Source organism: Saimiri boliviensis, chromosome X, assembly GCF_048565385.1.
Source record: "Saimiri boliviensis isolate mSaiBol1 chromosome X, mSaiBol1.pri, whole genome shotgun sequence".
NCBI lineage: Eukaryota > Metazoa > Chordata > Mammalia > Primates > Cebidae > Saimiri > Saimiri boliviensis.
This window is the reverse complement of record NC_133470.1, coordinates 102,472,074-102,494,205: the sequence shown is the minus strand read 5'-3', so window position 1 is coordinate 102,494,205 and position 22,132 is coordinate 102,472,074. Positions and strand designations below refer to the sequence as shown.

Here is a 22,132-nt window from a genome sequence, read left to right as displayed (position 1 = left end):
TCCAAACCATAAAAAAGGGCAGGTTTCATGCAGAATAAAACAACTGTCAACATATTTCTTATTTTTATGAACTGGTACAATTTTACCCCCACTTGAAAAATGTGATTGACCCTAGGAAAAAAAAACAAAACAATTTATAAGGTTCTGGTACTTGTATTCTTTCTCAGAACATTTTGAAGAAGGTTTATTTACAGAGTCTGCATATAGGAAACGTTATTAAAACCACCCTTGAATAGATTTTCCTTGACTACGATTTGATTAGCTTACCCTCTCTTTAGGGGGAAAGCTAGCGATTTTCTAGCTGTTTTGATGAAAAATACTCTCATCTTCAAACTCGGTAATAACTGGATACCTTCCCTGAAGGGACTGGGTGGAGGAGGCGCGGGGAACCTATGTGGCCTGGCGCAAAATCACGGTACGTTGAGAAGAAAAGGCAAGCTTCTGTGTGAGAGGCTAAACAGGTTGGATTTGTCCCCGAAATGTTCCGACTCTGGGCTTGTTCCCCCTGCCCCTCCAGTTTCTCCCACTGGTGGAATCTCTATTTCCTAACTGGTTGGCAGGGAGGGCTGTGATGTGACAGGAAATGGGAAACCTGGAGAAGCCCAAGGAAGAGCACTGGGGTCCTAAGGTCAAAGTCTAAAGCACAGCCTCCTCTCAAATCCTTTGGGCTTGCTCAACTTGTTCCCTTAGGGGAAATAGTATAGGGGATGGAAATAATCATTTGTAGTTTGGGTAGCAAATGGTTCCTTCCACCCCTGGGCTCTACTGGATGATTTCAAGGGATATTTGGCGAGTGGAAAGAAACCCCTCCAATGATGGATCCATGAGTACTGATGTCTACAATTTCATGTGCAGAAGATTCAGAGCTTGGGATTCTGTATCTCAAAGAACGTACAATGCGGGTGGGTGAGGTGACTCATGCCTGTAATCCCAGCACTTTGGGAGGCCAACGGAGTGGGGAACAGATCACTTGGGGTCAGGAGTTCAAGACCAGCCTGGCCAACATGGTGAAACCCCATCTTTACTAAAAATAAAAAAAAAAAATCAGCTGGGTGTGATGGGGCACCTGTAATCGAAGCTGTAATGTTTGCAATGGCAGAGGAGTGAGGAGTGGAGGTCTTTGTGCAAAAAATTTTGGCACTCAAGATAATATCCTTGAGGTCCATCCAAGTTATTGCCCATTATCTTTTTATTGTAGCATAGTCTGTTTAACTATTCACCTATCGAAGGACATTTTGGTTGTTTCTAGTTTTTTGCTATTACAAATAAAGCTGCTGTAAACATTCATGTACGAGAATTTATGTGGACGTAAGTTTTCATTTCTCTGGGATAAATGCCTAAGAGTGTGATTGCTGGGTCCTATGGTAAATGCATCTTTAGTTTTATATGAAACTGCCAGAGTTTTCCAGAGTGGCTGCAGCATTTCACATTCCCACCAGCAATGTCTGAGAGATCCAGTTTCTCTACATTCTAACCCACATTTGGTATTGTCACCGTTTTTTAATTCTGCTGTTCTAATAGGTATGTAGTGAAATCTCACTGAAGTATTAATCTGCATTTCCCTAATGATTAATGATGGTGAACATATTTTCATGGCTTACAGTCCATGTTTCCTCTCTGGTGAAACATATCTTTATGTCCTTTGCCCATTTTCTAATTGGATTTTGTTCTACTGTTGAATTTTTTAAAGTTCTTAATGTATTCCAGATATGTGTCATTTGTCAGATGTATGGTTTGCAAATATTTTCTCCCATTATATTATATAACTTGTCTTTTCATCTTCTTTCACGGAGTAAACATTTTGTATTTTGGTCAGGTCCAATTTATTGATTTTTTTCCTTTCATGGATTGTGCTTTTGGTATTAAGTCTAAGAACTTTTTGCCTAAGCCCTAGATCCCAAACATTTTCTACTGTTTATTTAAACATTTAAAAATCGTTTTTACGTTTAACTCCAGCATCCGTTTTCAGATAATTTTTGTATAACGTATGAGTCTTAGACTGAGGTTTGTGATGGTTACTTTTATGTGTCAACTTGGCTAGGCCACAGTAACCAGACATTTGATGAAACATTTCTGAATGTTGCTGTGAGAGTATTTTTTTTTTTTTAAGAGGAGATTAACATGTAAATCAGCAGACTTCAAGTAGATTACCTTCCATAATGGGGTTGGGCATTATCCAGTCCGTTGAGGGCCTTAAGCAAAAGACTGACCTCCCCAGGAAGAGGGAATTCTGTCAGCAGACTGCCTTTGAACTCAAGTTGCAACATTAACTCTTCCCTGAGTCTCCAGCCTGCTGGCCTATCATGCAAATTTTGGACTTGCTGGCTTCCAGAATTCCATGAGCCAATTCCTTAATCAATCAAACAATCAATGTCTTGACTTGCATGTGTATCTTTTAAAAAGCCAGTTGGCCATACTTCTATGGGTCTATTTCTGGTTTCTGGTCTGTTCTATTGATTTATGTGTCTATCCTTCTACCAATACCACACAGTCTTGATTTCTGTAGATATATAACAGGGTCAACTGATTCCTCCCACTTTATTCTTCTGTTTCAAACTTGCTTTAGCTATTTGGGTTCCTTTGACTTTCTGTATAAATTTGACATAAAATTATACAAAAGTCTTGTTGCTGTTTTGATAGGAATTATGTTAAACGTGTATCAATTTAGGAATTATTGATACCTTTATGCATAATCTTTAAAATGGATTTAAAGCATTTAAAGTACATAGTGTGTTTCTCCATTTAGTTAGATACTCGATTTATTTCCTCAGCACTTCATAGTTTTCAACATACAAGTCTTATTCATGTTTTGTTAGATATACACCTAAGTCTTTTTTTGAGCAATTATAAAGGGTGTTGTATTTTTAACTTTGGTGTTTATGTATTCATTACTAGTATATAGAAATACATTGATTTGTGTATGCTTATCTTGTATCTCCTGACCCTGATGAACCCATTTATTAGTTCTAGGAGTTTTCTAAAAATAGTTTTCTTAGTAGTCTTTATACAGACCATCATGTCATCTGAAAATAATGAAATTCTCATTTCTTCCTTTCTAATCTGTATACATTTTATTTCCTTTTCTGGACTTTCTGTTCTAGCTAGAATGTACAGAATGTACACTATGATGAATAAGAGTAGTGAAAGTGGACACCGTTGCCTTTTTCCTGATCTAAGGGTGAGAACAATCAGTTTTTCACCATTAAGTAAAATGTTAGCTGTAGAGTTGTTTTTTTTGCAGATGCTCTTTATCAAGTTGAGGAAATTCCTCTCTATTCCCTGTTTACCGAGAGATTTTATCATGAATGGATGCTGAATTTTGTCAAATGTTTTTTGGCATCAAATGACAAAATCATGCGGTTTTTCTTCTTTAGCTGTTAATATGGTGGTTCATATTGATTGGTTTTTAAATATTAAACCGGACTTGCGTACATGGAATAAACCCTAGTTGGTCATGGTATGTAATTCCTTCATATTGCTGAAGTCTATTTGCTAATATTTTGTTATTAATTTTTGCATCTACACTCGAGTGATATTGGTCTGCAGTTTTCTTGTAGTGTTTTTGTCTGGTTTTAATTTCGGTTTGTGTTTTTCAAGGAATTGGTTCATTCTTACATTTGTGTGTCTAAAGTTGTTAATCTTTTGATGTCTTCAGGGTTTGTAGTGGTATCCCCTGTTTTGTTCCTGATACTGGTAATTTGTTTCTTCTCTCTCTCTCTCTCCCCCTCCCTCTCTCTCTCTCTCTCTCCCTCCCTCCCTCTCTCTCTCTCTCCTTTTGACCAGTCTTGCTAAGGATCTGTCAGTTTTATTTTTTTTTTATTTTTTACAAAGGAACAGGATTTTTTCCCATTAATTTTCTCTATTGTTTTCCTTTCTTTCGATTTCAACGCTTATCTTTATTATTTCCTTCCTTCTGCTTCCTTTGTGTTTATTTGTTCTTTTTGTAGGTTATTGAGGTGGGAACTTAAGATTACTGATTTAAGACATTTCCTCTTTTCTAATGTATAATTCAGTGATATAAATTTCCCTCTCAGTGTGGCTTTTGCCGTGTCCCACAAACTATGAAATATTACACTTTTATTTTCAATTCAGTTCAATGTATTTTAAATATTTCTCCTGAGACTGCCTCTTTGGCCCATAGATTATTTAGAAGAATGTTGTTTATTTTCCAAGTGTTTGGATGTTTTCCTGTTATCTTTCTGTTAATTTCTAATTTTATTCCATTACCATCAGATAACACACTATGTGCAACTATAATTCTTCTAAATTTGTTGTGGTTTCTTTTATTATGGCTCAGAATATGGTCTATGTTGTGCTATGTTCTACAGAATGTGTGTTCTGCTTGTGTTGGATGGAGTATTCTATACATGTTGATTAAATCCTGTTACTGATGGTATTGTTGATTCTTTCTTTTTGCTAATTTTCTGTCTAGTTGTTCTATCAATTGTTAAGAGAGGGGTGTTGAAATTTCCAACTATTAGTGTGGCTTTATGGATTTTCTTTCAGTTCTATCAGTTTTTGCTTCACATATTTTGCTTCACAAACAGCTTGGTTGGTTGGTGCATGCACATTTAGGATTGCTAGGTCTTTTTGGTGAGTTGAGCCATTTATCATTATATAATGTCCCTCTCTGTCTCTGGCAAATTTCTTTCTCTGAAGTCTGTCTGATATTAATATAAACACTCATGCTTTGTTTTGACTAGTGCTTACCCGATATGTATCTTTCCTTCCTTTTACTTTCAGTCGTCTTATATCATTATAGCTAACATAAGTTTCTTGTAGAGTACATACTGTTGGGTCATTTTATCTTATCCACTCTGCCAGTCTCTGTCTTCTGCTGGGTGTATTTGGACCTTATATACATTTAATGTAATTACTGGTATGTTAGGATCTACGTCTGCCATTTTATTTTTAATTTTGTTTTCTTTTTCCTGCCTTCCTATGAGTACTTGAATATTTTGGGGAATACTGTAACATTTTGATTTATCTTTAGTGTATTGAGTGTATATCTTTGTACAGATTTTGAGTTGCGGTTCTAAGTATTACATTGTAGATACATAACTTATCACAGTCTACTGGTAATGTTATTTTGCCAGTATGAGTGAAGTGTAAAAACCTTACTTCTGCTAATGTCCCTTTATCTCCCTAGTTTATGATATAATCATCTTAAATATTTCCTCTACATGCAATTAGAACTATATCAGACAGTATTATTATTTTTACTATGACCATCAAACAACATTTGAAGACTCAGAGAGGAAAGAAAGTCTATCATGTTCATCATGTTTTTGCTTATTGTGTTCTTTCTTGCTTATTGCTGTTTCAAGATTTATTTTATCATTTCTGTTCTGTTTAGAGAACTTCCTTTAGTTATGCATTTAGAGTAGCTCTGATGGAGACAAGTTTTCTTAATTTTCCTTCATCTGAGAATGTCTCAATTCTCCCTTGATTCCTGAAGGACATTTTTGTGGTATAGAGGATTTAGTTTTTTTCTTTCAATATTTGAAAAATGTGCCAATTCCTTCTGGCTCTGTGGTTTCTGATGAGAAATCAACTGCCATTTAAGTAATTGTTTCTCAGTTTCTCGGTCAAATAATCGTTTTTATTTTCTTTTTTGAGACAGAGCCTCACTCTGTTGCTCAGGTTGGAGTTCAGTGTGGCATGATCATGGCTCACTGCAGCCTCAACCTCCCTGGGCTCAATGACTCTCCTACTTGAGCCTCCTGAGTAGCTGGGACTACAGGTGTGCAACACCACACCTGGCTAATTGTTGTAATTTTTGTAGAGATGGGGTTTCACCATATTGTCCAGGCTGGTCTCAAACTCCCGGGCTCAAGCCATCCACCTGCCTTGGCCTCCCAAAGTGCTGGGATTATAGGCATGAGCCACTATGCTTGGCCAAATCATTGTTTTTCCTCTGTCTGCTATCAAGATTGTTTTCTTTGTCTTTAGTTTTCAGCAGTTTGACTATGATATGTCTTAGTGTGGATTTCTTTGGGTTTAGCATGTTTGGGATTCTCTAAGCTTTTTGAATCTGTAGGTTTATGTCTTCTGCCAAGTTTGGAAAAGTTTCAGCCATTATTCATTGAAATGCTTTTCAGTCCTAGTCTCCTCCTCTCATCCTGGGACTCCAATGACATGAATGTTGTATCTTTTATAATAGTTCTACAGGTCCCCGAGACTCTTATTTTTTTCCAATCTATTTGCGTTCTGCATAATTTCTATTGTTATATACTCAAGTTCGCTATTTTTTTTTTCCTTTGTCCCCTCCATTCTGTCGTTCACCCTATTCACTGAGATTTGCATTTTGGTTATTGTGTTTTTCAGTTCTAAAATCTACATTTGGTTCTTTATATATTCTTATTTGCTGAGACTTTCTGTTCCTTTTTTTGAGACAGGGTCTTGCTCTGTTGCCAGGCTAGAGTGCAGTGATGCGTTCTTGGCTCACTGCAACCAGTGCCTCCCCGGTTCAAGCAATTCTCCTGCCTCAGACTCCCGAGTAGCTGGGATTACAGGCGTGTGCCATGATACCCAGCTAGTTTTGTGTATTTTAGTAGAGACAGGGTTTCACCGTGTTAGCCAGGAGGGTCTCAATTTCCTGACCTTGTGATCCACCTGCCTCAGCATCCCAAAGTGCTGGGATTACAGGCGTGAGCCACCGCGCCGGCCCCTGTTCTTTTTATTTGTTCCAAGCATGTTTGTCATTGCTCACTGAAGCATTTTTATGATAACTGTTTCAAAATCTTTGTCAGATAATTCTATCTCAGTCATCTTAGTGTTGGCATATATTGATTGTCTTTTTCATTCAGTTTGAAATCTTCCTGGTTTTTGGTATGATGAATGATTTTCAGTTGAATACTGTTCATTTTGGATATTATGTTATGAAACTCTGGATCTTATTTAAACCTTATGTCTTAGTGATTTTTTTCTGACATTGCTTTAGTAGAAAAAAGGGGAAGGGATGCCTTGTTACTGCCAGATTGGAGTAGAAGATCAGGCTCACCACTCAGCCTTTGCTTGCAGTTGGAGGTGAGGGTTACAGTTTTTCCTCCCACGTTTGGCTACAGTAGAGGAGTAATTGTGTAAAAGTTTTCTGTCTCTCTAGGGTGCCCCTTTCCTAGTCCTTTGGCTAGAGAGAATAGGCTTTTGTTGGGGCTTTAGAAAAATCTGCTCCCTTGGCCAGGCACAGTGGCTCACACCTTAAATCCCAGCATTTTGGGAGGCCGAGGTGGTCAGATCACGAGGTCAGGAGTTCAAGACCAGCCTGACCAACATGGTGAAACCCTGTCTCTAACAAAAAGCTTTAAAAAATTAGCCAGGCATGGTGGTGCATGCCTATAATCCCAGCTACTCAGGAGTCTGAGGCAGGAGAATTGCTTGAACCCAGGAGGTGGAGGTTGCAGTGAGCCGAGATCATGCCACTGCACTCCAGCCTGGGCGACAGAGTGAGACTCAATCTCAAAAGAAAAAAAGAAAAAGTAAAAGAAAAATCTGTTCCCATTGGTGTTCTCTGAATTGCTAGCTTCTCTAGCAGCCGGTCTGGGATACATGAGGCAAAAAGAAAGCTTGGGGAACTCAAGAACATGTCACTCTTTGAGTCTCAAGGTCCTTAGTGAGTCTATCTTCTCTCCATCTTTCTTCGTTGTCTTATGTTTGTTGCATATATAATAACTAGGGTTTATAGTTGTACTTAGTGAAAGGAATAAGGAAAAGTGTATCTATTCCATCTCTCTAAAAGCAGAAGTTGACTTTTAGGATCCCACATCTCATTACTTATCTCTGGAGGTATGGTGTCAAAAACTCACATTTTAATACACTGTCTTTGTTGAACGAGTGGATCATATTCATGTAGCTTGTGAGATGTTGAAGCAGAACTATAGATTAAAGTGTCCCCTGAGCTCGTCAGCTGCTGAGCTGGTGACAGATTCCTTGAGTCTGTACTGCTCTTTAACTAACAGGTGTTCAGTATGTGCCCAGAACTGTACTGGGTGTTTAAGAAACTATGAAGAAAGATGTGGCCTTGACTCTCAGGGTATTTTATGTCTATGTGGGAAAACAAGAAAAGCGAATTCTCCATTTCAGGACATAGAATATAGTAGACACTCAATACACGCTTGTTGCATGAGTGAATGCTGCTGAGCACATGCTAATTGCCCCTGAATGAGAAGTGCTAAACTTAACTGTGTGATGCAGATTAAAAGTGCTATATGAAGCCAGAAGAGAGGCAGTAGTATGGTTGAAGTGGTCCAGAAGCGTTGTTTTTTTTAGGAAGGTAGAGGTTGAGTTGTCTTGACAGTATGTTAGTACCTGGAGGTGGTTTTTGAAGGAAAAATTGACAGGACTTGTTAACAGACTGTTTGGTGGGGATGAAATTCAGTAAAAAGTAAAACAGACTTTGGTTCAGATGCTGGGTGACAGGGAGACGACGGAAACACCGTGCATTTAACTTTGTACCTGATTAGCTTGAGAACAAGTGCACAGTATGTGGAATATTTGGAGCTGAAGAAAAGATTAGACTAGATAAACCCATCTTTTCACTTGAGAGTCTCCAGAAGATATAGGAACTACCCCATCTTAGCAGCCAACAAATGATGTGAGCTAAGGTAATTAATAACCTCTCTCTGGGCTTCAGTTTCCTCATGTATTACATGAGGTGCATTGGTAGGTATTTTTTTTTAGTGAGATAACATTGGATTAGCATAGTATCTGGTATTTGGAAGGAGCCCTATACTGGCTGGAATATTTTTCTTCCAGCTCTAATGATCTAGGATTGTGTGATTACTTTGAGATATGAACTGTCCTTAATATATCTGCTGATATGGTTTGGTTGTGTCTCCACCCAAATCTCATCTTGAATTGTAGTTCTCATAATCCCCAAGCGTCATGGGAGCAACCTGGTGGGAAGTAATTGAATCATACGGGTGACTACCCTCATGCTGTTCTCGTGATAATGAGTGAGTTCTTACCAGATCTGATGGTTTTATAAGGGGCTTTTTCCTCTTTTGCTTGGGACTTCTCTTTCCTGCTGCCATGTGAAGAAAGACGTGTTTGCTACCCCTTCCACCATGAGTATAAATTTACTGAGTCCTCCCCAGTCATGTGGAACTGTGAGTCAATTAAGCCTCTTTCCTTTATAAATTATCCAGTCTCGGGTATTTCTTCAAAGCAGCATGAGAACAGACTAGTACATCTGCCTTCTATGATTGAGTTTTTCCTCCAGCAGAGCCCACCAGTTTATATCATGTGAAACTAAGAATCTAGGGGAGGGAGGGTTATACATGTTGTGTCTCAATCTTTTCAGACTTCCTAAGTTTTTCTATCTTCTGAGCATTTGCATTTTTCATGCTTGAATCAGAAAAGCCTCCATTTTGGCTGACTCTAGCCCTTCACTCTGGGGAGTAGAATGGGCAGGTAGCCATTAGTACACAGGAAGGGAGGGATTTGTGGTATCTTAAAGCCATTGGATTTTATTTATTTCCAGTTTGCTCAACATTTGTTCCACAATTCTGGACAGTTTAAAAAGGGGTGGGGATAGAGAGAGAAGGATGAAAATTAACTAGGCCTCGAGAAAAGGATAAACATATTTGCCTTTCAATATCAAACTGAGGCTCAGAGAATTATTCTTCTTCTTCTTTTTGAGATAGGGTTTCATTCTGTCACCTATGCTGGAGTGCAGTGGTGTGATCACAGCTCACTGCAGCCTTGAACTCCTGGGCTCAAGCAATCCTCCTCCTGAGGCTATGATCATCCTCAGCCTCCTGAGTAGCTAGGACTACAGGCATATACCACAATGTCTGCTCATTTTTCACATTTTTTCTTTGTTGGCATGGGGTCTTCCTATGATGCCTAGGCTGCGCTGGAACGTCTGGCCTCAAGCAACCCTCCCACCTTAGCCTCTCGGGTAGCTGGAATTACAGGCGACTGTCACCAGACCTGGCTAATTTTTAAATTTTTTTGTATAGATGAGGTTTTGCCATGTTGCCCAGGCTGGTCTTGAATGCCTAGGCTTAAGTGAGCCACCCACTTTGGCCTCCCAGAGTCCTAGGATTACAGGCATGAGTCACTGTACCTGGCCTCTCAGAGCATTTAAATCTGAAATGACTTCTGGGCTTTAGTTTTTCCAAAAGCTGACTACTGCCGTAACCGACCATATGGCATCTGAAGAGTTGACGCTGAGCCCAAGAGTTTGAGGCTCCAGTGAGCTATGATCACCCCACTGCACTCTAGCCTGGGTAACCTAGTGAGACCCTATCTGATTTTTTTTTTAAGGATGAAGAGTTGACACTGGTTGGAGAAATGGGTATCTCATTACTAGGATCTTATGAATGTCAGCCCTCTAGCCTAAGTAGTATTTACTTCTTTCAAACTAAAAAAATTGGATTTTAAAGTAAGATAAGCTCATTACAAAAATTAGAAAATGAAAATGACTCATAATCCCACAACACAGGGATAATTATTGTTTTGTAGTTTGTTGTTTAGGGACATGGTCACCCAGGCTGGAGCAAGGTGGTGCGATCACAGCTCACTGCAGCCTCAAACTTCCGGATCCAAGGGATCCTCACATCTCAGCCTGCCGAGTAGCTAGGACAACAGGCATGTCCCACTATGGCTGGCTAATCATTGTTAATATTTCTTTTTTTTTCTGCTGCGATGGAGTCTTGCTCTGTCACCAGGCTGGAGTGCAGTGGTGTGATCTCAGCTCACAGCAGTCTCTGCCTCCTGGGTTCAAGCTGTTCTCCTGCCTCAGCCTCCCAAGTAGCTGGGATTACAGGTGTGTGCCACCATACCCAGTTAATTATTATTATTATATATATTTTTTGTATTTTTAGTAGAGACGGGGTTTCACCATGTTGGCCTCAATATCCCGACCTCATGATCCACCTGCCTCAGCCTCCCAAAGTGCTGGGATTAGAGGCATGAGCCACTGTGCCCGGCCCATTGCTAATTTCTATTATATCTTTCTAGTCTTTTTTTTTTCTGCATGCACACACACAAACAAACACACTTGAGATTTCGCTGTACGTTCATCTGTGTATCCTCCTTTTCCCCACTTAATTTAGACTCTGAGCATTTACTCATGTCATTAAATATTCTTGTAAGCATGATTTAAATAACTACATTGCATTTCGTAGTGTAAATGTTACTGCATAGGATTTCATAGTATGGACAACTGAAGTTGTTTCCACTTTTCCTCTATTTTAAATGAGGGCACAATGAATTTCTGTGCATTTGTATTTTGTGCCTCTCCATTTTCTTTTAGGATGAATCCTTAGATAGAGAATTACTGGGTGAAAGGATAAGAACATTGTTAAGGCTTTGGAGTGTTTTGCCAAGTTGCCCTGTGGGAGAGTTGTACCAATTTGTATTCCTATTAGTGTTTGAGAATGCCTGACTCACTGCATTAACACAGGATATATTATCATCATGTATACATAATACTCTTTTGGATCATTTCAATCCAAATGGCATTTAGTGAGCACCTACTGTGTGTAGGGTGCTGTGCTAGGCATCTTTCCTGTTATACAGCATAAATGCTAGATGCATAACACATGTACAAAGATGGTTAAAAATGCAAATGAAATATAACAACACATACATTTTTATGTCCAGGGCTGACATTATTCAGCCTTTAAATGGCCACTCACTGAGTAAAGACACTGTGCTAGCTAATTTAAAAATTAATTTAGATTTTGTAAGCACTTAAAAATCCAGAATACATAATATAAATCTTGCAAACAATAGAGGTTTCATTGTGATCACTTACACTCTATTTCCTCGTATAAATTAGAGTAGGAATGGAAAGGAATATTACAAATCCACATATTTTTAAAAATCAACAATCACAACTCATTTAAGTGAAAAGACAATTTCTGCTTTTGTCAGTTCCCTTTAGAAAGTTAACCTGTTGGTTATCAGAGAAGGGGGACACAAAACACCCAGAAAACTAACCTCCTTCTGGCAGCTGGGGATAATTTGTCAGTTTCCTCTGAAATGTGGCTTTGTGCTCACTGGCGAAGGCAGCTGGAACAGAAAAAGCATGACAGACAAAAGCTGAAATCCACATGAAGAGAAGTCTTTTTCCCAAAAACTACTGCCTGAGTTAGCAACGGTCAGAACAGAAAGTACATGTATATCTTCCCAGCAACAAACATGTCTGGTACTAGAGAAGACCCCCTGTGTGACAGGAGGCATTTAGAATGGTAGCCTTGAATAGGGCTGCTGGACAGCATTTGAACAAATCTTCCCACCCCCAAGAAAAATCACACCCTCAAATTAAATCAGTCTAAAGCTGTGACTAAAGAAATGAAATTCTTATGTTTTTTAATCAGTCCAAAGCATTTACTATTCTGAAAAGGAAGACCTACTTACTACGTAGTGGATAATGGTACAAGAAGTAGACGTTTCAGTCTATGATTTCCAGTTGAAAAGTAACTGATAGAATAACTAAAAATAATGCTATCAAACCAGAAATAACTGAGATGATCTGTAACTAGTGAATGCATAAGCTGTGGTACAACCATGCAGTGGAATACTATTCAGCAATACAAAGGAAAGAACAACAGATACACGAATCTCAAAATAGTTACACTGAAAGAAGTCAGTCTCAAAGGGTTACATAGTGCATGATTCAATTTCTGGGACATTCCGAAAAAGACAAAATTGTAGCAAGAAAACAGATCAATGTAGGGGTTAAAGGGAGGAGCTGATTACAAAGGGCAGCATGAGGGAATTTTGGGGGGACTGGAACAGTTCTGTATCATCATTGTGGTGGCAGTCACGTGGCTTTATGTATCTGCCTAGACTCATTGAACTGTACACCAAAAAAGCAAATTTTAAAATAGCACACTATTTTAAAAAGTAAAATTTTAAAAGTCTCATAAAAATAATACTATCAAACATGGGGAAGTGGAAGAAAGAGAGGCAGTTGGGAGTAATGTTAAGTGAGCTAAATCTTCCATTTTTATAACAAGGAATCAATAGACAATGTCCAAAATGGATACGTCAAGAATAGGAATAGAGTAATATTTAGAGATACAGACGTAACTATCAGATGAATTGTCAACAGAATCTGTTCAAAATGGTTGCCTCTGAGGAGTGGGACTGCGGATGCGGAGGAGTGGGGCAGAGAACCGTTTTTTTTTTTTTTGTTTGTTTTGTTTTGTTTTTTTTTTTGAGATGGAGTTTCGCTCTTGTTACCCAGGCGGGAGTGCAATGGCGCGATCTCGGCTCACTGCAACCTCCGCCTCCTGGGTTCAGGCAATTCTTCTGCCTCAGCCTCCTGAGTAGCTGGGATTACAGGCATGCGCCGCCATGTCCAGCTAATTTTTTTTGTATTTTTTTTTAGTAGAGACGGGGTTTTACCATGTTGACCAGGATGGTCTCGATCTCTTGACCTCGTGATCCACCCGCCTCAGCCTCCCAAAGTGCTGGGATTACAGGCTTGAGCCACCGCGCCCGGCTCAGAACCGTTGTTTTTTATTACCAGCTCTCTGTATTATTTAATATTTTTAAACCATGGTCATGTATTACTTGGATTTAAAAATGAATGCAGTGGAAAATGCACTGGACTGGGAATCTAGAAACCTATTCTCTAACCCTAATTCTGCACTAATTGAGCAAATCCCTACCCCTCTCTGGACCTTGGTTTCTACATCTGTATGATAAAGGGGCTGGACTATGTGATGTTTAAGGTCTCCTTTATACTTAAAGAAATTTATAAAATTCGAATACTTGCATATATCCACAATACTTTGTTGAATGCCAAGCTATGCAACATGCATTTTTATTTTTAAAGCCAGAAGAGACTAACTCATCAAATTCAACAGTCTCTTTTTAACTGCTGAAGAAACCAAGACACAGATTCAATAAAAGATTCACTTGGATTGACAGTTAATTGGACTGAGCTAGGACTGGAGCTCAGGGCTCTTCGTGGCTCTTTCTGTTGCGCCACATAGCTTCTCCTAGGCCTATTGGAATCAGTCCTGGGCACCAGGGTTGACAAAAATTCCCTCGGATGACACCAGGAGTGTAATTCACATACTGAAATGGTTTCATTAGCCTGGGAGATGAGTCAGAATTTTGGAGGTGGTCCCTGACATAAGCATGTATGACACAATACCATAGGCATCCCAAAGTTGATCAAGTCTACGTTAAAATTCCAATTTTAGGACTCTATTCCCTAATAACTGTCCAATTAGCTGCCCTTGTCAGCTACTGCTAGCCTACTGACTTCCCCTTTTGTGTGACAGGAATCCCACTACTCAGAAATATCACTATTCTCATTCTGGTATAAAACAATGGGCTCATCCATTTTTTTCTCATCAGCCTTTCATCTCTAGAGCCTCTCAGCTTGTAGCATGATTCACTGAAATACATCAAATATGACAGAAGATATGTGCATTTGGAAACTTGCACCAGCCATCATCAAATTAAAAAGGTATTTTGATCTGATTTAGCAATCATCCTTGGAAGAGAGTTTTGAAACAGACCCCTGACTTTGACCACACCGTCCTCCTGGCGAAGAACTTCCATGTTGACCAGCAAGCAAGCTAAAAGTACGTGTTTTGCCAACCCTCCCCCTTTGCTGGGGCCCGCAGGCTCACTTGCCCCTCAACGCACAAGGTCTGGGGTTTACAGAATAAGGACACCATTATGCAGGGTTATCATTCTTCCTTAGTGGAAACAACACTGCCCTTTGTAAGCTCCCAGCTAACTTCAAAGGGTGTGGCTATCTTTCTGTGCTCCAAGGGGAGGCTCCTTGGGAAACATTGCTCACAGTGCCTTTCCAGTTCTAGAATCTTCTTTAGCTGATAGTGAGTTAGAGCAGGCATTTTCAGGCAGCACCCCCAGCCCTGCACCCCCCCCCCCACCCCATTGGTGCTTTGTCTACTTTAGAGGCCAGACTGGATTTTTTAAAACCTGCTTGGAAAGCACTTGTTTGCCAACTTTTATGCTCCACTCCTATCAGTGTTCCCACTCCAGCCTGGCTTTCTGCCCAGCTCTGAATCTTGCCTTACCTACTGCCTGGCGTTTACTTCACAACAGCTGGCCCAGAGATCTCAAGTACTTAGCCTCAGCTGCCAGCTTTGGGAAGGAGAGGCCCCTGTAGTTGAGCCTGTGACAAAGACAGCATTTGTTTCCATGCTGGTATTCTCAATGTCAACATCAGTGACAGGCTCCAAAGAGGATCATACCCGTCATTGCCCACTTGATGAGAACTCCACAAGCCCAGGGATGTCCATTCATCCAGCTTCTAGAGACCACTAATAAGATTCCCGTTTTTATTGGCCCATGGGGAAAGAAGACAAATGCCTGGAGACTAGGGGACTTGTCCAAGAGAATTATGAGCATTTTATTCACAACAAGAATCAGGATAGCTGTGTCTGACAAATGTTGGTTTCTGTGATTTACGAATTCGTTTAGCTGAAAAGTGCGATAAGCTGGCTTGCTCATCACTGAGTGACCTGAAGTCATCGATGATGGAGAGAAGGTTGCTGTGAGGGTAGAGGTGACTCAGTACCCTGCAGGAGCCATGCAAAGAGAGACGGTAACCAAGACCACCTCCCCAAACTGCAAAAGAAATATACAAAAATATATATATCTCCATATAATTATGTTTCGGTTGTTGAGTTTTTCTTTACAACAGTAAAAGTAGTGCTATTGTCTTGTTCCTCAGTAAGTTAAACACATAATTACCATATGAGCCAGCAAGTCTATTCCTAGGTACATATCCAATAGAATTGGAAATAGGTGTTGAAACAAAAACTTGTACCCCAAATGTTTAGCAACACTATTCATAATAGCCAAGAGGATGAAACAATCCAAATGTCCATCAGCTGATGAATGGATAAGCAAAATGTAGTATATCGGTACAATGGAATATTATTCAGCCATAAAAAGGAATGAAATGCTGATACATGCTACAATTTGGATGAACCTCGAGAACATATGCTAAGTGAAAGAAGCCAGATACAAAAGGACTGCTATATGATCCCAGTTATATGAAATATCCAGAATGTGCACATCCACAGATACAGAAAATAGATCAGTGGTTATGTAGGGTTAGGGGAAGAACAAGGAGTGAGTACTTCAAGAGGGAGAGGATTTCCTTTTGGGATGATGAAAATGTTCCGGAAATTGATAGTGGTGGTGGTTGGACAACACAGTGAATGTGCTTTGTTCCATTTATTCTCTCATTTTGTGTCATTGGTTTTCTTTCTTTCTTTTCTTTTTTGAGACGGAGTCTTGCTCTGTTGCTAGGCTGGAGTGGAGTGGCGTGATCTAGGCTCACTGCTACCTCTGCCTTCCGAGTTCAAGCAATTCTCCTGCCTCAGCGTCCTGAGTAGCTGGGACTACAGGTGTGTGCCACCACGTCTGGTCAATTTTTTGTATTTTAGTAGAGATGAGGTTTCACCATGTTGGCCAGGATGGTCTCGATCTCCTGACCTCGTGATCCACCCAACTCAGCCTCCCAAAGTGCTGGGATTACAGGCATGAGACACTACACTCAGCCTCATGAGCCCCTTATCAACATGGAGGGTCACTCTGGCCACCCTTGCCATGGCCTGTGCTCAGTGCTCACTCCAGATACGTGCTGCTTACTCTTTACCCATATGAACACGGCAAGGCCATTTTGCGTTGTATGGCATAACAATCCATGCAGATCCCACAGCTCCAAAGCTGGTTGGGGGTGACAGGCTGGGATGCCAGCAAGTAGGATAGTGGCAGGCTGGAGTTTCTGAACTGATATGACTACAACAACCAGTAATCCTGTCTCACGTAAACAAATTTATTTGAAATAATCCATGTTAAGATGCCTTACCCATCTTAAGCACTCAATAAATGTCAATTATTATACTTTTTTGAGGCAGGGTCTCACTCTGTCGCCCAGGGTAGAGGGCAGTGGTGTGATCAAGGCTCATGTAAACCTCCACCTCCAAGGCTCAAGTGATCCTCCTACCTCAGCCTTCTGAGTAGCTGGGATTACAGGTGTATACCACCATGCCTGGCTAATTTTTTGTCTTTTTTTGTAGAGACGGTGTTTTGCCATGTTGCCCAGGCTGGTCTCAAACTCCTGGGCTCAAGTGATCTGCGAACTTTGACCTCCCAAAGTGCTGGGATTACAGTGTCAGGTACCACTCCCAGTCTATGCTTTTATAATAAAGGTATTTTATACATCCATTAAAATTATGTTTTTGAATATATCTAGGCATATAGGAAAGTCATTGTTATGTGAAAGGACGTTACAAAGAATGCATACAGTATCATCTCATTTTTACAAAAAAATGTAATTTATGTATGAGAGATATTGTATAGTAATTTACAACTCAGGATCTGAAGGTAGGCCTGTTACTGTGCACTATCACTGATTAGCTGTGCAACCTAGAGTAAGTTACTAAGCCTCTCTGAGCACCTTACTCTCTCTCTCTCTCTCTCTCTCTCTCTCTCTCTCTATATATATATATATATATATATATATATATACACACACACACACATATATATGCATATATATTTGTAATGATATGCTTGGATATCTTGAAACCCAAGAGGTGTAAGTGAATTGTAATTTCACAAAAGAATGTATAAGAGAGTTCAATACGGTAGTTGGATGCACAGTGGACAGCGCAAAAATGAAAGCTTTTCAGTGGGCCAGAAATAACCAGTCAAAAACTACCATGATAAAAAGACGTGAGATACAAGGCAGGTGTAGGTTTAGTGCAAAGAGCTGGTTGTCAGCTCTGCCAAACTCTCGGTCACACTTGGACCCTTGGGCTTAGAAGCAGCTCCATGGGTGCTACGGTTTCTCAGGCCTGTCAGCCAGCCTCTGGCCCTTGGCCTTCACACACTCAAGGGTCTTGAAGTCAAACTGCATTCCATCACCTCATCATACTTGTTCTCTCTTCAGCCAAGATGTAAATGCTCCAATAGCGAACTAGTTTGCAGAAATGCTACTCTGCCTCTCTGGTAGACAACTTTATATATCTTCCTCATTGCAAAGCCATTTTTGCTTCTTGAACTACATTTGATTTTCATTAGAAAGCGTTTTCTTTAAATTTGCAGGGAGAAGAAACTTAAGTAGTCCTCTCCAGGAAGTTCTGCACAGTCATTAAGACTGTGGGTTCAAACCTCAGCTTTCCACCTATTAGCCACCTGGCCCTAGTCCCTAAGTTTCCCTTTCCATCAGTTTCCCCCTCCGTAAATGGAGGACAACAATATTATCTCACTTAAGGGTGCTGTAAGAGTAAATGAGATTACGTATGTAAAGGGTTTAGCACAGTGCTGGACGCATAGAACGCTCTCAATATATAGGAGATGCTATCACTAAAACAGGAAGAGTTTGTCCTAAATGAATATCAAAGGTTTCATCTCTTATAAGCTAAAAACTACTTTCAGCAATTAAAATGGGATTTCTCCACCCCTAGTTTCTATCCAACAAAATTTCAAAAATGTCAGGGTCTTAATTTTAGTCTTGGGCTCCCAAACACAATTGTGCAGATATTTGTATATAAGGAAATATATCTATATGGAAATATACATAAGAAAATACATGATCTCCGTACAGTCCTCTCTAAGCCCTGGAGCCACAGGACACTCATCCAGCAAGGCAACTGAAACACAACAATGTCATTTTTATATTCCTTTAAATATATATAAAAATATATTTATTTTTATATTTAAAAGTTCATAAGAACAAAATCCTCCTTTTCCAGCCAGATGGATGTATTGGTACCTTTGCCTTGCCCTGCCCCTGAGCTGGAGTAGCTGAACCTGTACTGAATCCAGCCTCCAAGGGCAATCTTGGTCAAGTGCATGAAGCCCTGCAGGGTTCCTGTCATCCTGTTTGTACTTGAGGGTATATGGGGATTGGGTCAGGCATGGGTTTCTCAGGCACACATCACAGGTAGAAGTGATGCCTCAGAGCCTCAGAGGGGTCTCTACATGAAACCACCTCACTCATATTTCTGAAAGAAATGCTCAAACCTGAGATGGGTTGGGTGGCTAACACCGGTGAACCCAGCAACTCGGGAGGCTGAGGTGGGAGGATCGCTTGAGCTTGGGAGTTCCAGATCAGCCTGAACAATATAGTGAGACCTTCATCTCCAAAATAAAAGGAAAAAGCTCAAATCTGAGAAAGAAATGCTCATGACAATCCAGGGAACTGAATCCCAAGAGACCTTTGCAAGATCTCCGTTTTGTACCTTTCATGTTAAAATGTCAACAGAATTGCGACCAGGTTCATGACTCACCTGTGAAAACTGAGAGACCATTTTTCCACACAAAAAGCCTCGCAAGACCTGTTACATCAAGTAGGACTCTGGGCAGAGGCGGAGGAAGGGGACTGTGGAGGTACTTTGTCATCCCACCCCTCAAAGCGTCCCTAGGGCAGTAACTTGGACATAAGCGAGGGCAGTTTCTATGTCAAAGGACTCTCTGTGACTCCTTTGGTGAAGAACCATGGTGCAACATGAAAAGTCACCTCTCAGGCTCCCTCCTTTGCAAGTTGTCTTGCCTGGTTTTCTTCAAGCAGGACATGTGCTCCTGAATGAAAGAGGCATTTCTCATGTTGTAGAAATATAAAGACCAAAAATGGACTTGCTTCTTACAGAGAGAAAAGTCTTTGTGTTACTGCAGCCAAAGGCTCTAGAGACCAGTGAGTGCTTCCATCCTTCCTCTTTGTTTCCATGGCTTCATCCTAGCCCAGACTGACCACTGATGGCTGGATTCTTACTCCTGGCTCCCAGGTGGACTCTCCGACTATACTCCCTTTTCTCGCCACTCTGTTGCCACACTTCGCTGCTCACTGCCTACCAAATGAAGTCCAGTCCCCTTCTCTTGTTTGAGCAATCAATGCCTTCCATAACCTCTTTAACCAAAATTCCCACCGTTTCCCAAAGTGAACTCCCTGGCTGACCACTGTGTGAGCCCCTCCATTCCCCAAGTCTACTCATCCCAGACTCTATGCTCCTGCTTAACTGCCTATCAGACTGCTTCCCTCCGCCTCCCTGGCAGCCCAGGGCCCACCTTCTCCAGGAAGCCTTCCCTGGATCCCGCAATTGACCTACATCTTCCCTTCACTACAGTCTCACATCTCTTAACTGTGCCAGATCATCCAGTGTCTAGTATACTTTCTTATGATTTTTACTTTCATATATTCTTTGAAAATGTTTTTTTATTGCATATATGTTTGAGATGTATAACATTATATATATATATATACAGTAAAATACAATCAAGCAAATTCATATGTCCATCACTTCACAGGGGTACATTTTTTGTGTGGTAAGAGCACCTAAACTCTACTTTCTTAGAAAATTACATACAGTGTTATTAACTATAGTCCTCACGCTGTACATCATCAGCTCTCTAGAGTTATTCATCCTACATAAATCAAATTTGTACCCTTTCAGTTATATCTCCTCACTTTCTGTATTTGACTTTTAAAAAATTCTACATTCTACGTTTAAGTGAGATTATTCAGTATTTTCTTTCTGTGCCTGGTTTATTTCACTTAGCCTAATGTCTTCCAGGTTCGGCTACATTGTTACAAGTGGTAGAATCACTCTTTCTTTTAGGTTGAATAATATTCCATATATGTAACTAACACACACACACACACACACACACACACACACCCACCCACACACACCACAATTTCTTTTTTTATGTAGAGACAGAGTCTCACTCTGTTGCCCAGGCCGCAGGGCAGTGGTACAATCATAGCTCACTGTAGCCTCAAACTCGTGGGCTCAGGTATCCTCCCATCTCCACCTCCTGAGTAGATGGCACTACAGATGTGCACTATCAGGCCCAACTAATTTTTTTACTTTTGTAAAGATAGGATCTCACTATATTGCCCAGGTTGGTCTCAAACTCCCAGCTTCGAACTATCCTCCTGCCTCAGCCTCCCAAAGCATTGGGATTACAGGCATGAGCCACTGTGCCTGGACACAATTTTTTTATCCATGCATTCATTCCTGGACAGAAATTGTTTCTGAATCTTGGCTATTGTGAATAATGCTGCAATGAGCATGGGAGGACAGATATCTCTACGAGGTGTTGACTTCATTTCCTTTGGGTATACATCCAGAAGGAGAATTGATGGGCCATATGGTAATTCCATTTTTAATTTTTTCAGGAACTTCTATTCTGGTTTCCATAATGGCTTTACTAATTTACATTCCCACCAGCAGTGTATTGCGGGGGCGGGGGGGGGGCTTTTTCTCCACGTCTTTGCCAACACTTGTTATCTTTTGACTTGTTGACAATAGCCAACCTAACAGATGTAGGTGGTATCTCATTGTGATTTTGATTTGCATCTCCCTGATGATTAGTCATGTTGGGCACCTTTTCATATACTTGTTGGCCATTCCTATGTTTTCTTTAGAGAAATGTCCTTTCAGATCCTTTGCCCGTTTTTAAATCAGGTTATTTATTGATTTATTTTGCCATTGAGTTCTGTGAGTTCCTTATATATTGTGGCTATTAGCCCTTATTAGATACATTATTTGCAAATATTTTCTCCCAGTCTGTAGGCTGCCTTTTCCTTTTGTTGATTATTTTTCTTGCTGTATGGAAGCTTTTTAGTTTGATGTAGTCCCGCTTCTTTATTTTTGCTTTTGTAACCTGAGCTTTTGTTGTGATACCTGAAATATCGTTACCAAAGCTAGTGTTAAGGTGCTTTTCTGCTATGTTTTCTTCTAGTTTTATGGTTTCAGGTCGTACATGTAGGTCTTTAATCAATTTTGAATTGATTTCTGTGTATGGTATAAAAGTCTAATCTCTTTCTTTTGCACATGGATATCCAGTTTTCCCAATAGCATTTGTTGAAGACACTGCCCTTTCCCCATGGTGTCTTCTTGGCACCCTTGTTAAAAATCAGTTGACAGTGTATACTTGGATTTATTTATGGGCTCTCTATTATATTCTATTGGTCTGTGTGTCTTTTTGTATGCCAGAGCTATACTGTTTGGATTACTATAGATATTTAATATAATTTATTATTATTATTTTTTTTAGAGACAGGGTCTTGTTGTCACCCGGGTTGGAAACCAGTGGCACAATCATAGCTCACTGTAACCATGAATGCCTGGGCTCAAGCAATCCTCCCACCTCAGCTTCCCAAGTAGCC

The 22,132-nt window shown here is 40.2% G+C and overlaps 1 protein-coding gene across 1 annotated transcript in view; it reads right to left on the bottom strand.

Annotated features, from left to right (window-relative positions):
- PLAC1 (placenta enriched 1) overlaps positions 1-22,132 on the bottom strand; it is a 97,202-nt gene that overhangs the window by 21,311 nt on the left and 53,759 nt on the right. The window contains exon 2 of the mRNA XM_074391857.1: positions 11,950-12,021. The gene's annotated coding sequence lies outside the window, so the exon portion shown is untranslated. The remainder of the gene's footprint in view (positions 1-11,949; positions 12,022-22,132) is intronic.